Here is a 12,007-nt window from a genome sequence, read left to right as displayed (position 1 = left end):
AAAGGATCTGCCTGCCAATGCAGGGAACATGGGTTCCATCCCTGATCTGGGAAGATCTCACATGCCTCGGAGCGACTAAGCCTGTGTGCCACAACTATTGAGCCTGTGCGCTAGACCCTGGGAGCTGTAACTACAGAACCCACGTGCCGCAACTACTGAAGCCCTGTGTGTTCTAGAGCCCGCCTCTGCAACAGGAGAAGCCACCTCAGTGAGGAGCCTGCTCACCACATCTGGAGAGTAGACCCGGCTCACCAGGACTGAGGAGCCTCAGGGAATTCAGAATGGAGACCAGCAGGATACTGGCCCCAGATAGCTGAGGAGAATATCAAAGGAATGAATTTAGTGAGCCCAGACTCTTGCATCTTCCCAGTGCTAACTTCCTTAACTTGGGATATCTGATTTTCCTTTAATTAGCAACAATCTTTTGATGTTCGGACTACCTGCCCTTTGTGGCAAAAGTTCTATATAACTTGGCTCCTCCCCTCGCCACCTCGGAGTAGTTCTCTCGGGGTTACTTGACATGCTTCCCAGGCTTGAAGTCCTAAAAAAATTCCTACCAAATAAAACATAACTCTCCCCTTTTAGGTTGAGAATATTTTTTAAGTTCAGACACGTCATGAAATATCATTCTTGTCCAGAAGCACTAAGAATTTATAGGTAAATTAGCTTTTTGTAATTTGAATTATATTATGGCCGTACAAGAGGAGATGATGATAAGTTTGTTCTGTTTTACTACTGTAAGCTGAGGTTTTCCATGAAGCAATAAATTGGTATCATTTCACCATGGCTGTAGGGGTGGAGGGCGGGGTAGGGGTTAAGTTATTTCTATTGGTGAGCTCACTGCTTGCACACAGAATTTCTCGGACAGCTCAGAAAAGGTCCCTTAGAGGCAAGGATTTGATTTCTCTGTATACATGGTGGGAAGAACACAAACTCCATCCATAGTAAGATGATAATGTTGAAGGCATTGCTTGTGCACCAAGAACTTCCCTTTGAAAATACTAGGGCTTGGCTGAATTCTGAATTTCTGAGTCTTCTGAGAAATACCCCCAAGATTCGGAGTTTGTCAGCGGGCACCCCATCTGTGTATGCCAGTTCCTGCCAGGTTGGGTCTTTCCTAGTCCCTCTTTTCGACTCTCCGTTTGTGGAATAGGTGGTTGAGAGGTCACATTTTTTTAAATTAATTTATTTACATTTGTATTCATTTATTTCCCCTTCCCTGGAATCATAGAAGCAAACTGTCCGTTATTGATGAAAAAAATAAGCACCCTAAAAATTGAGGATACTGTTTTATTCAGTGGACTTTCTGGGAACTTCAAGGCTTTGTGGCTGCTTCTGAAGTAGCTCTGAGGGACTGCTGTTAAGAAGTAAGAGAGGAGCCAGGATGTACAGTAAGATCCGCTACATGCAAAGTTCAAGTTGTGAACTTTCAAAGGCAAGGAGGGGCTTCTACACGTCCAATCATGTAAGTTAGCTCGTGTGTCTGGCGTATATCGTCCCATGCGTGCATCCTCTACACGTGCTTGTGCTTTTGTGTACTTTACTGAGCAGCACTGTATAGGATACATTGTACAGTATCTTTACTTCAAGCCCAACATGTCCAGAAGCAAGCATAAATGCAGCTGATTCGTGTTGATGGCAAAAACCATCACAGTATTGCAAAGCAATTATCCTCCAATTAAAGTAAATACATTAAAAAAACCAACAGTGTTGTAGCTGGTACTATATTTTCAAGATCCTGTACTGTAAGATTAAAAATGCTTTCTTTATTTTTTTCTGGTTGCTTGTTTCTCATGTATTATTTGTGCAAAAAATATTATAAACCTATTACAGTGCTGTACTGTATGTCTGATCGTGTTAGTTGGGTACGTAGGCTAACTTGTTCGTATGTATGGGACTTACAGGATAGGAGTTTTTGCAACAAAAATCAGGTAGATAGATTATTAAAAGATTACTGTTAATTAAAGGAAAAAACAAATATCTTAAGTTAATGAATTTAGAGCTTTTCTTTGAATGAGAGATACGAGAGACTGGTCTCATTGAAATCATTCCTTGGATATGCACCGTAGCTATCTGGGGCCAGTGTCCTGTTTTCTCCACCCTGAATCCCCTCAGGATACACAGGTCAGGGTGACTTCAGTGGCTGCTGGCTTGATGGTTGTTACATCTTTGTTTACTGATACGGCAGCTGACGTTCTTTGCCTACAAACCTTAGGTTCATAATGCGTGATACAGGATTTTCCTATATTCACAGTGTTTTCTTTTTTCCTAAAGGAACTTTACTAAGTAGCTTCAATAGGAGTTAGAAAAATTCTGTAGACGTTCCTTTCTTATTTCCCACCTTGAAAATCTGTTGATCCTGCCAAAATACCTTAAAAAAAAAAAGAAAGAAAAGAATGTGACTAATTCATGTGCAAACCCTGAACCCCTAAAGCTTGTGATTCCAGCCTCCGTGCCAATGGAACCTCATTCAGAGTGCTTCTCTCCACCAGGTTCAGTGTCTGCAGAGCTGGTACAGGAGGCTGAGCTGCACCATATGCTGGGCCCTCACCAGATAAACAGCTCTTCATCCCTCCTGGGCTGCTGTTTGAATCTATGAGGCGCTTGGATCTTTTCCTATGCTAACAAGTGTTGGTGCTGCTGAACTCAGGTCCAGCTGCTTGCTACTCAAAAATCAATACTCGAGAGAGGCGAAAGTTAGCAGAAAGGAAAATTGGTTTTAATTGGTTTTAGAGTGCTGGCCATCTAGGGAGAGAGTGGACTCTATCCCCCCAAAACCATCTTCAAAGATTCTGCTCTGAAAGTTTTTAAAGGGAAATATGGAAGTAATCTCAGTTAATTACTGAAATTGGGGGGCCAGAGTCATCCCGCACTCCATGCAGGTTTGTTGACTTTTTGTGATTTTTTTCCCCAATGCTCTCTTGTTCATGTAGCTAGTTTGTGAGGTTACTGGAGGGAAAGCTGGGGAACAGATCTGTTAATTACTTATTCTTATTTTTGTGGGGGGCTGGGTAAGAAGTGGATTAATTAGACAGAAACACAGACCAAATATGGGCCATTTCAGAAGGGTCGAGGCCCCGAAATTCTGCACAGTTTTTTTTTGTTGTTGTTGTTTTCTTGAAGAGGTGCCTTTGTTTTTGTCTTTTATATTTATCTATTTATTTGGTTGTGCCAAGTCTTAGTTGCAGCGTGTGGGAATCTTTAGTTGTGGCATGTGAACTCTTAGTTGTAGAATGTGGGATCTAGTTCCCCAACCAGGAATTGAGCCCTGGTCATCAGCATTAGGAGCGCAGTCTTAGCCACCAGGCCACCAGGGAAGTTTCTGGTGTGGTTAGTTTTTACGGACTGGGTAATTTCATAGGCTGATGAGTGGGAGGGTTATTCCAACTATTTTGGGGAAGGAGTGGGGATTTCCAGGAATTGGGCCTCAGTCCACTTTTTGGCCTTTTATGGCTGGGCTCAGAACTGTCATGGCTCTGGTAGGTATGTGTTGCATACCTACCAATGTGTTGCAGTGAGCATATAATGAGGCTCAAGGTCTCAGTCAGTTCAGTCGCTCAGTTGTGCCCAACTCTTTGCGACCCCATAGACTGCAGCATGCCAGGCTTCCCTGTCCATCACCAACTCCCAGAGCTTGCTCAAACTCATGTCCATCAAGTTGTTGATGCCACCCAACCATCTCACCCTCTGTCATCCCCTTCTCCTCCCACCTCCAATCTTTCCCAGCATCAGGGTCTTTTCCAATGAGTCAGTTCTGCACATCAGGTGGCCAAAGTATTGGAGTTTCAGCTTCAGCATCAGTCCTTCCAATGAATATTCAGGACCGAGTTCCTTTAGGATGGACAGGTTGGATCTCCTTGCTGTCCAAGGGACTCTTAACAGTCTTCTCCAGCACCACAGTTCAAAAGCATCAATTCTTTGGCGTTCAGCTTTCTTTATGGGCCATTAGATTCAGTGGGGTAGCGCAGGTGCCGACGCTGCGTTGCCCCAGATCTTTCAACATCAGTTTTTCCTTTCAGAACGCGGACAGGACCCCGGTTGATTTTCTTTCCAGCTGTGCTTGCAGCTGAACCAGGCTGCCCCATTTCCACCCTCCCTATTCCGATTCCTTCACGACCTCTAGGATCCACCTCATCCCCAACCCCCATTTCCCAGCAGACACGTGGGACTTTCTCATCCCCACGCATCTTCCTTTCACATCATCTATTTTGTGTGTGTATCGTTTCAAAACAAGCTGGCTGTCACTCACTTCACGGACATGCCTGGTACCCTTGCTTTTGCCTATCTACCTGCACTCTGTCTCGACTCCTGCAGAACTTCCTCTCCTAAAGTGTCTCATGCGCGGTCATACGCGTGATGCATATGCTCGTGCCGTCTTCCCGCTACTCCTCACTTTAAGTTACACATTTCTTGGGGGCTTCTGCGTATTTGTGTCCATAACAAAGACCATTGCAAAGCATTTTACCTGAATGTGCTGCAGTCCATGAGGTCGCTAAGAGTCGGACATGACTGAGCGACTTCACTGACTTTTCACTTTCATGCATTGGAGAAGGAAATGGCAACCCACTCCAGTATTCTTGCCTGGAGATTCCCAGGGACGGAGGAGCCTGGTGGGCTGCCGTCTATGGGGTCGCACAGAGTTGGACACGACTGAAGCGACTTAGCAGCAGCAGCAGATTCAGTGCTTTTTAAAAGGAGTTTTTTTTAAAGCTGTGATTCTGTTTTATTTTTTAATTATTGTCTACACCACAGAGCATGTTGTATCTTAGTTGTCTGAGCAGGAATTGAACCTGCACCCCTTGAATTAGAAACTCGGAGTCTAAACCACTGGACCACCAAGGAGGTTGCTCAGTTGCTTTTCTATAAACAAGAGGCTGGGAACTTGGTGGACGGGGGGCGGTGGGCTTTGTACTGAGGGAGTTGGGGAGGAATCTGCTAATTTCCATGGGTGGCACTTAAAAAGTTCTCCAGGTCTAGGGGTGAAATGCTAAAATGAAAACATTCTACAAATAAAGTAAGTGCTAAACTTTGCATGGAGTCATCATCTGGGACCTAGGATGCTCTGAAATTTGGATAAGAGGTAATTTTTGGAAGATGCCTGTTTTAGAAAGAGTAAAGCCTTATTGGAAGTGTTTTGGATAGACTTTTTTCTTTAGGGGAAAACAACTAAAAAAGTCTTGGTTTTCCCCTGGGAGTAGCCCATCAAACAGAATCAAAAAACATTCCCTGCTGTCTAATGGAGGTTTTGGAGGTTGGAGAAGGGTGTCAGGGAGCCCTGCTGTGAAGACGTTCTGTCTGCCCCAAATTAAGGTGAGCAGCTGACCCTTGTTAGAGATCTGAGATGAAAGCCAGTGTCTGTGTACATCTCCCAGGCCCCCGTGGGAGATTTGGGGAAATATAATGAAAAATAGTATCTCTGCCAACTCAAAAAACCTCTCCCAAAAACAGAAAAAGGGAAAAATTTTTATGAAGTATTAACCCAGAATGCCTGCACATCACAGGCGCATTGCTAATATCTTGCAAAGACAGAAAGCCATTTCACCATTCTGTAGAGCTAAGCAGATACCACCCCTCTTGTATATGTTCTCAAGATAAACAATAACCAGTTCAGTAAGTAAAAGGATTCAACAGCACTGTTTATCAGAAGGACTTCATCCTAAACTCTCCTGTTAATTAGGGTCCTTGCTTGTACTTGCAAGTTGCTTTCTTCTAAGGAGAAAGAAATTTCTCATAGCACAGGGAGCTCAGCTCGGTGCTCTGTGATGACCTAGAGAAGTAGGAGGGGAGGTGGGAGGGAAATTCAAGAGGGAGGAGATAGATGTATACTTATAGTTAATTCACACTGTTGCACAGCAGATACTAACACAACATTGTAAACAATTATACTCCAATAAAAAAATTTTTTTAAGAAAAATAAATTTTTCATATTTTTAATATGTAAGGTGGGTTTACAACCTGGAGGCAGGTATCAGTGCAAGTTACAATCCCCCTCCCACAGAAATTGGGAGATAGAGGTGTTATCCTGCTATTAACATTGAAAAAAAGAAGACATTCCTGAGTTGTAGACAAATGCTTATTTAGTTTTGAAAAGATTCACATACACTTCAATGGAGGCAAAGAAAGCAATTACAAGTTTTCTGGAGTCAATTCTGTAAGAAAAAGAGACTCTTTTTGTACCAGGGGAAAAAAAAAATCAAAGTTAATTTTTCTGACTAGAAATGTGTTTTCTCATAAGGAACCCCAATTAGTTTAACTAATTACTATTTATTTTGTATACGTGTAGTTTTAGGAGAATGAGTGTGAGACCTGGGACATAGCCAGGCAGCAGGGGAGCCTAGAGGGCTCAGGCTTTCTTGGTTCAAGTCACTGCCAAAGCTGACAGTTCTGTCTTCTCCTTGGGCATGCACTTCAGGGGCGGCGACGAGAGGAGTTACCCTGCGTCTGAGGTCAGGGGCGGCTACAAGAGGAGTTACCCCGCATCCGAGGCAGGGGCGGCGGGTGGGAGGAGCTACCCCACGCCCCAACGCCCAAGGCCAAGGGTGGCGGCCAGGAGGAGCAACCCCACGCCTGAGGCCAGGGGCGGTGGCCGGGAGGACCAACCCCACATCCAAGGAGCCGTGGCTGTGTGGGCGCAGGAGGGCCTAGAGGAGCTATCCCACGTTGAAGGTCAGGAAGGGCGGCGGTGAGGAGATACCCCTCGTCCAAGGTAAGGAGCAATGGCTGCGATTTGCTGGAGCAGCTGTGAAGAAATACCCCACGCTCAAGGTAAGAAAAACCCAAGTAAGACGGTAGGTGTTGCAAGAGGGCATCAGAGGGCAGATACACTGAAACCATACTCACAGAAAACTAGTCAATATAATCACACTAGGACCACAGCCTTGTCTAACTCAGTGAAACTAAGCCATGCCCCTGGGGTAACCCAAGATGGCAGGTCATGGTGGAGAGATCTGACAGAATGTGGTCCACTGGAGAAGGGAATGGCAAACCACTTCAGTATTCTTGCCTTGAGAGCCCCATGAACAGTATGAAAAGGCAAAATAATAGGATACTAAAAGAGAAACTCCCCAGGTCAGTAGGTGCCCAATATGCTACTGGAGATCAGTGGAGAAATAACTCCAGAAAGAATGAAGGGATGGAGCCAAAGCAAAAAGAATACCCAGTTGTGGATGTGACTGGTGATAGAAGCAAGGTCCGATGCTGTAAAGAGCAATATTGCATAGGAACCTGGAATGTCAGGTCCATGAATCAAGGCAAATTGGAAGTGGTCAAACAAGAGATGGCAAGAGTGAATGTCGACATTCTAGGAATCAGCAAACTGAAATGGACTGGAATGGGTGAATTTAACTCAGATGACCATTATATCTACTACTGTGGGCAGGAATCCCTCAGAAGAAATGGAGTGGCCATCATGGTCAACAAAAGAGTCCGAAATGCAGTACTTGGATGCAATCTCAAAAATGACAGAATGATCTCTGTTTGTTTCCAAGGCAAACCATTCAATATCACAGTAATTCAAGTCTATGCCCCAACCAGTAACACTGAAGAAGCTGAAGTTGAACAGTTCATTGTCACCCTGTTTATTTAATTTATATGCAGAGTACATCATGAGAAACGCTGGACTGGAAGAAACACAAGCTGGAAGATTGCCGGGAGAAATATCAATAACCTCAGATATGCAGATGACACCACCCTTATGGCAGAAAGTGAAGAGGAACTCAAAAGCCTCTTGATGAAAGTGGAAGTGGAGAGTGAAAAAGTTGACTTAAAGCTCAACATTCAGAAAACAAAGATCATGGCATCCAGTCCCATCACGTCATGGGAAATAGATGGGGAAACAGTGGAAAGAGTGTCAGACTTTATTTTTGGGGGCTCCAAAATCACTGCAGATGGTGACTGCAGCCATGAAATTAAAAGACGTTTACTCCTTGGAGGGAAAGTTATGACCAACCTAGATAGCATATTCAAAAGCAGAGACATTACTTTGCCAACAAAGGTTCATCTAGTCAAGGCTATGGTTTTTGCTGTGGTTGTATATGGATGTGAGAGTTGGACTGTGAAGAAGGCTGAGCGCTGAAGAATTGATGCTTTTGAACTGTGGTGTTGGAGAAGACTCTTGAGAGTCCCTTGGACTGCAAGGAGATCCAACCAGTCCATTCTGAAGGAGATCAGCCCTGGGATTTCTTTGGAAGAAATGATGCTAAAACAGAAACTCCAGCACTTTGGCCACCTCATGCGAAGAGTTGACTCATTGGAAAAGACTCTGATGCTGGGAGGGTTTGGGGGCAAGAGGAGAAGAGGATGACAGAGGATGAGATGGCTGGATGGCATCACTGACTCAATGGACGTGAGTCTGAGTGAATTCCAAGAGTTGGTGATGGACAGGGAGGCCTGGCATGCTGCGATTCATGGGGTCTCAAAGAGTCGGACACGACTGAGTGACTAATCTGATCTGATCTGATCTGATGAAGACCTACAAGACCTTTTAGAACTAACATCCATAAAGATACCCTTTTCATTATAGGGGACTGGAATGCAAAAGTAGGAAGTCAAGAAACACCTGGAGTAACAGGCAAATTTGGCCTTGGAATACGGAATTAAGCAGGGCAAAGACTGATAGAGTTTTGCCAAGAGAACGCGCTGGTCATAACAAACACCCTCTTCCAACAACATAAGAGAAGGCTCTATACATGGACATCACCAGATGGTCAACACCGAAATCAGATTGATTATGTTCTTTGCAGCCAAAGATGGAGAAGCTCTATACAGTCAGCAAAAACAAGACCAGAAGCTGACTGTGACTCAGACCATGAACTCCTTATTGCGAAATTCAGACTTAAATTGAAGAAAGTAGGGAAAACCACTAGACCATTCAGGTATGACCTAAATCAAATCCCTTATGATTATACAGTGGAAGTGAGAAATAGATTTAAGGGCCTAGATCTGATAGATAGAGTGTCTGATGAACTATGGAATGAGGTTCATGACATTGTACAGGAGACAGGGATCAAGACCATCCCCATGGAAAAGAAATGCAAAAAAGCACAATGGCTGTCTGGGGAGGCCTTACAAATAGCTGTGAAAAGAAGAGAAGCAAAAAGCAAAGGAGAGAAGGAAAGATATAAACATCTGAATGCAGAGTTCCAAAGAATAGCAAGAAGAGATAAGAAAGCCTTCTTCAGCAATCAGTGCAAAGAAATAGAGGAAAACCACAGAATGGGAAAGACTAGGGATCTCTTCAAGAAAATTAGAGATACCAAGGGAACATTTCATGCAAAGATGGGCTCGATAAAGGACAGAAATGGTACAGACCTAAAAGAAGCAGAAGATATTAAGAAGAGATGGCAAGAACACACAGAAGAACTGTACAAAAAAGATCTTCACGACCCAGATAATCACGATGGTGTGATCACTGACCTAGAACCAGACATCCTGGAATGTGAAGTCAAGTGGGCCTTAGAAAGCATCACTACGAACAAAGCTAGTGGAGGTGATGGAATTCCAGTTGAGCTGTTTGAAATCCTGAAAGATGATGCTGTGAAAGTGCTGCACTCAATATGCCAGCAAATTTGGAAAACTCAGCAGTGGCCACAGGACTGGAAAAGGTCAGTTTTCATTCCAATCCCAAAGAAAGGCAATGCCAAAGAATGCTCAAACTACCGCACAATTGCACTCATCTCACACGCTAGTAAAGTAATGCTCAAAATTCTCCAAGCGAGGCTTCAGCAATATATGAACCATGAATTTCCTGATGTTCAAGCTGGTTTTAGAAAAGGCAGAGGAACCAGAGATCAAATTGCCAACATCTGCTGGATCATGGAAAAAGCAAGTGAGTTCCAGAAAAACATCTATTTCTGCTTTATTGACTATGCCAAAGCCTTTGACTGTGTGGATCACAATAAACTGTGGAAAATTCTGAAAGAGATGGGAATACCAGACCACCTGATCTGCCTCTTGAAAAATTTATATGCAGGTCAGGAAGCAACAGTTAGAACTGGACGTGGAACAACAGGCTGGTTCCAAATAGGAAAAGGAGTCAAGGCTGTATATTGTCGCCCTGTTTATTTAACTTATATGCAGAGTACATCATGAGAAATGCTGGACTGGAAGAAACACAAGCTGGAATCAAGATTGCTGGGAGAAATATCAAGAACCTCAGATATGTAGGTGACACCACCCTCATGGCAGAAAGTGAGGAGGAACTCAAAGCCTCTTGATGAAAGTGAAAGTGAAGAGTGAACAAGTTGACTTAAAGCTCAACATTCAGAAAACGAAGATCATGGCATCCGGTCCCATCACTTCATGGGAAATAGATGGGGAAACAGTGGAAACAGTGTCAGACTTTATTTTTCTGGGCTCCAAAATCACTGCAGATGGTGACTGCAGCCATGAAATTAAAAGACGCTTACTCCTTGGAAGGAAAGTTATGACCAACCTAGAGAGCATATTCAAAAGCAGAGACATTACTCTGCCAACAAAGGTTCGTCTAGTCAAGGCTATGGTTTTTCCTGTGGTCATGTATGGATGTGAGAGTTGGACTGTGAAAAAGGCTGAGCCCCGAAGAATTGATGCTTTTGAACTGTGGTGTTGGAGAAGACTCTTGAGAGTCCCCTGGACTGCAAGGAGATCCAACCAGTCCATTCTGAAGGAGATCAGCCCTGGGATTTCTTTGGAAGGAATGATGCTAAAGCTGAAACTCCAGTACTTTGGCCACCTCATGCGAAGAGTTGACTCATTGGAAAAGACTCTGATGCTGGGAGGGATTGGGGTCAGGAGGAGAAGGGGACGACAGAGGATGAGATGGCTGGATGGCATCACTGACTCGATGGATGTGAGTCTGAGTGAACTCCGGGAGTTGGTGATGAACAGGAAGGCCTGGCGTGCTTCGATTCATGGGGTCGCAGAGTCGGACACGACTGAGCGACTGCTCTGGTCTGATCTGATTAACCTAAATTTATTAAGAACAATGGTTTTGCATTCAGATACTATGTGTTCAAATTGTAGTTCTATGTCTATAGTTGTGTACTCTGGACCAATTGGAATTTTTTTCTCTGCCCCTCATTTGTTGCATTATAAGAATAAGAATACTTTGCAAAATTACTGTGAGGATAATGTGACTATTGCTGATTGAAAGAAAAAAAAGCACAACCTAAAACTTGAGAATTATGTTTTACTTGTCAGACTGAGGACTTAAACCTGAGACACAGCCTCTAAGATAGGTCTGAGGGACTGCTCTGAAGAGGTAATGGAGGAGCCATCATATATAGGAGTTTTTGTTTTTTAATTTAACTAAATTTATTTATTTTTAAATTGGAGTATAATTGCTTTACAATGTTGTGTTAGTTTCTACTGTGCAATGAAATGAATCAGTTATATGTATACATATATTCCCTCCCTCTTGACTCTTCCCTCATCCCACCCTTGTAGGTTATCACAGAGCACCCAGCAGAGCTCCCTGTGCTATGCAGCAGCTTCCCGTCACCAAAGAATCTACAAACATTGAATGCTACATAGGATGTGGAGAAAAGGGAACCCTCTTGCACTGTTGCTGGGAATGTAAATTGATAATAGCCACTATGGAAAACAGTATGGAGATTCCTTTAAAAAAAAAAAAACTAAAAAAAAAAACCCCATAGTTTTTGTAGCAAAGACCAGGTAGTTGGAATGTCAAAAGATTGTTCTTGTTGTTTAGCCACTCAGTCATGTGTGACTCTTTTGTGACCCCATGTACTGTAGGCCTCCAGGCTTTTCTGTCCGAGGGATTTCCCAAGCAAGAATACTGGAGTGGGTTGCAATTTCCTTCTTGAGGTGATCTTCCTGACCCAGGGATTAAACCTACATCTCCTGCATTTGCAGATGGATTCTTTACCATTGAGCCACCTGGGAAGCAATTCTGTTGCTGCTGCTAAGTCGCCTCAGTCGTGTCCGACTCTTTGCGACCCCAGAGACGGCAGCCCACCAGGCTCCCCTGTCCCTGGGATTCTCCAGGCAAGAACACTGGATTGGGTTG

This window comes from Bos grunniens, chromosome 17, assembly GCF_055505025.1.
Source record: "Bos grunniens cultivar Pamir isolate PY7600 chromosome 17, Bosgru_T2T1.0, whole genome shotgun sequence".
NCBI classification, from domain to species: domain Eukaryota; kingdom Metazoa; phylum Chordata; class Mammalia; order Artiodactyla; family Bovidae; genus Bos; species Bos grunniens.
This window is presented reverse-complemented; position numbering follows the sequence as displayed.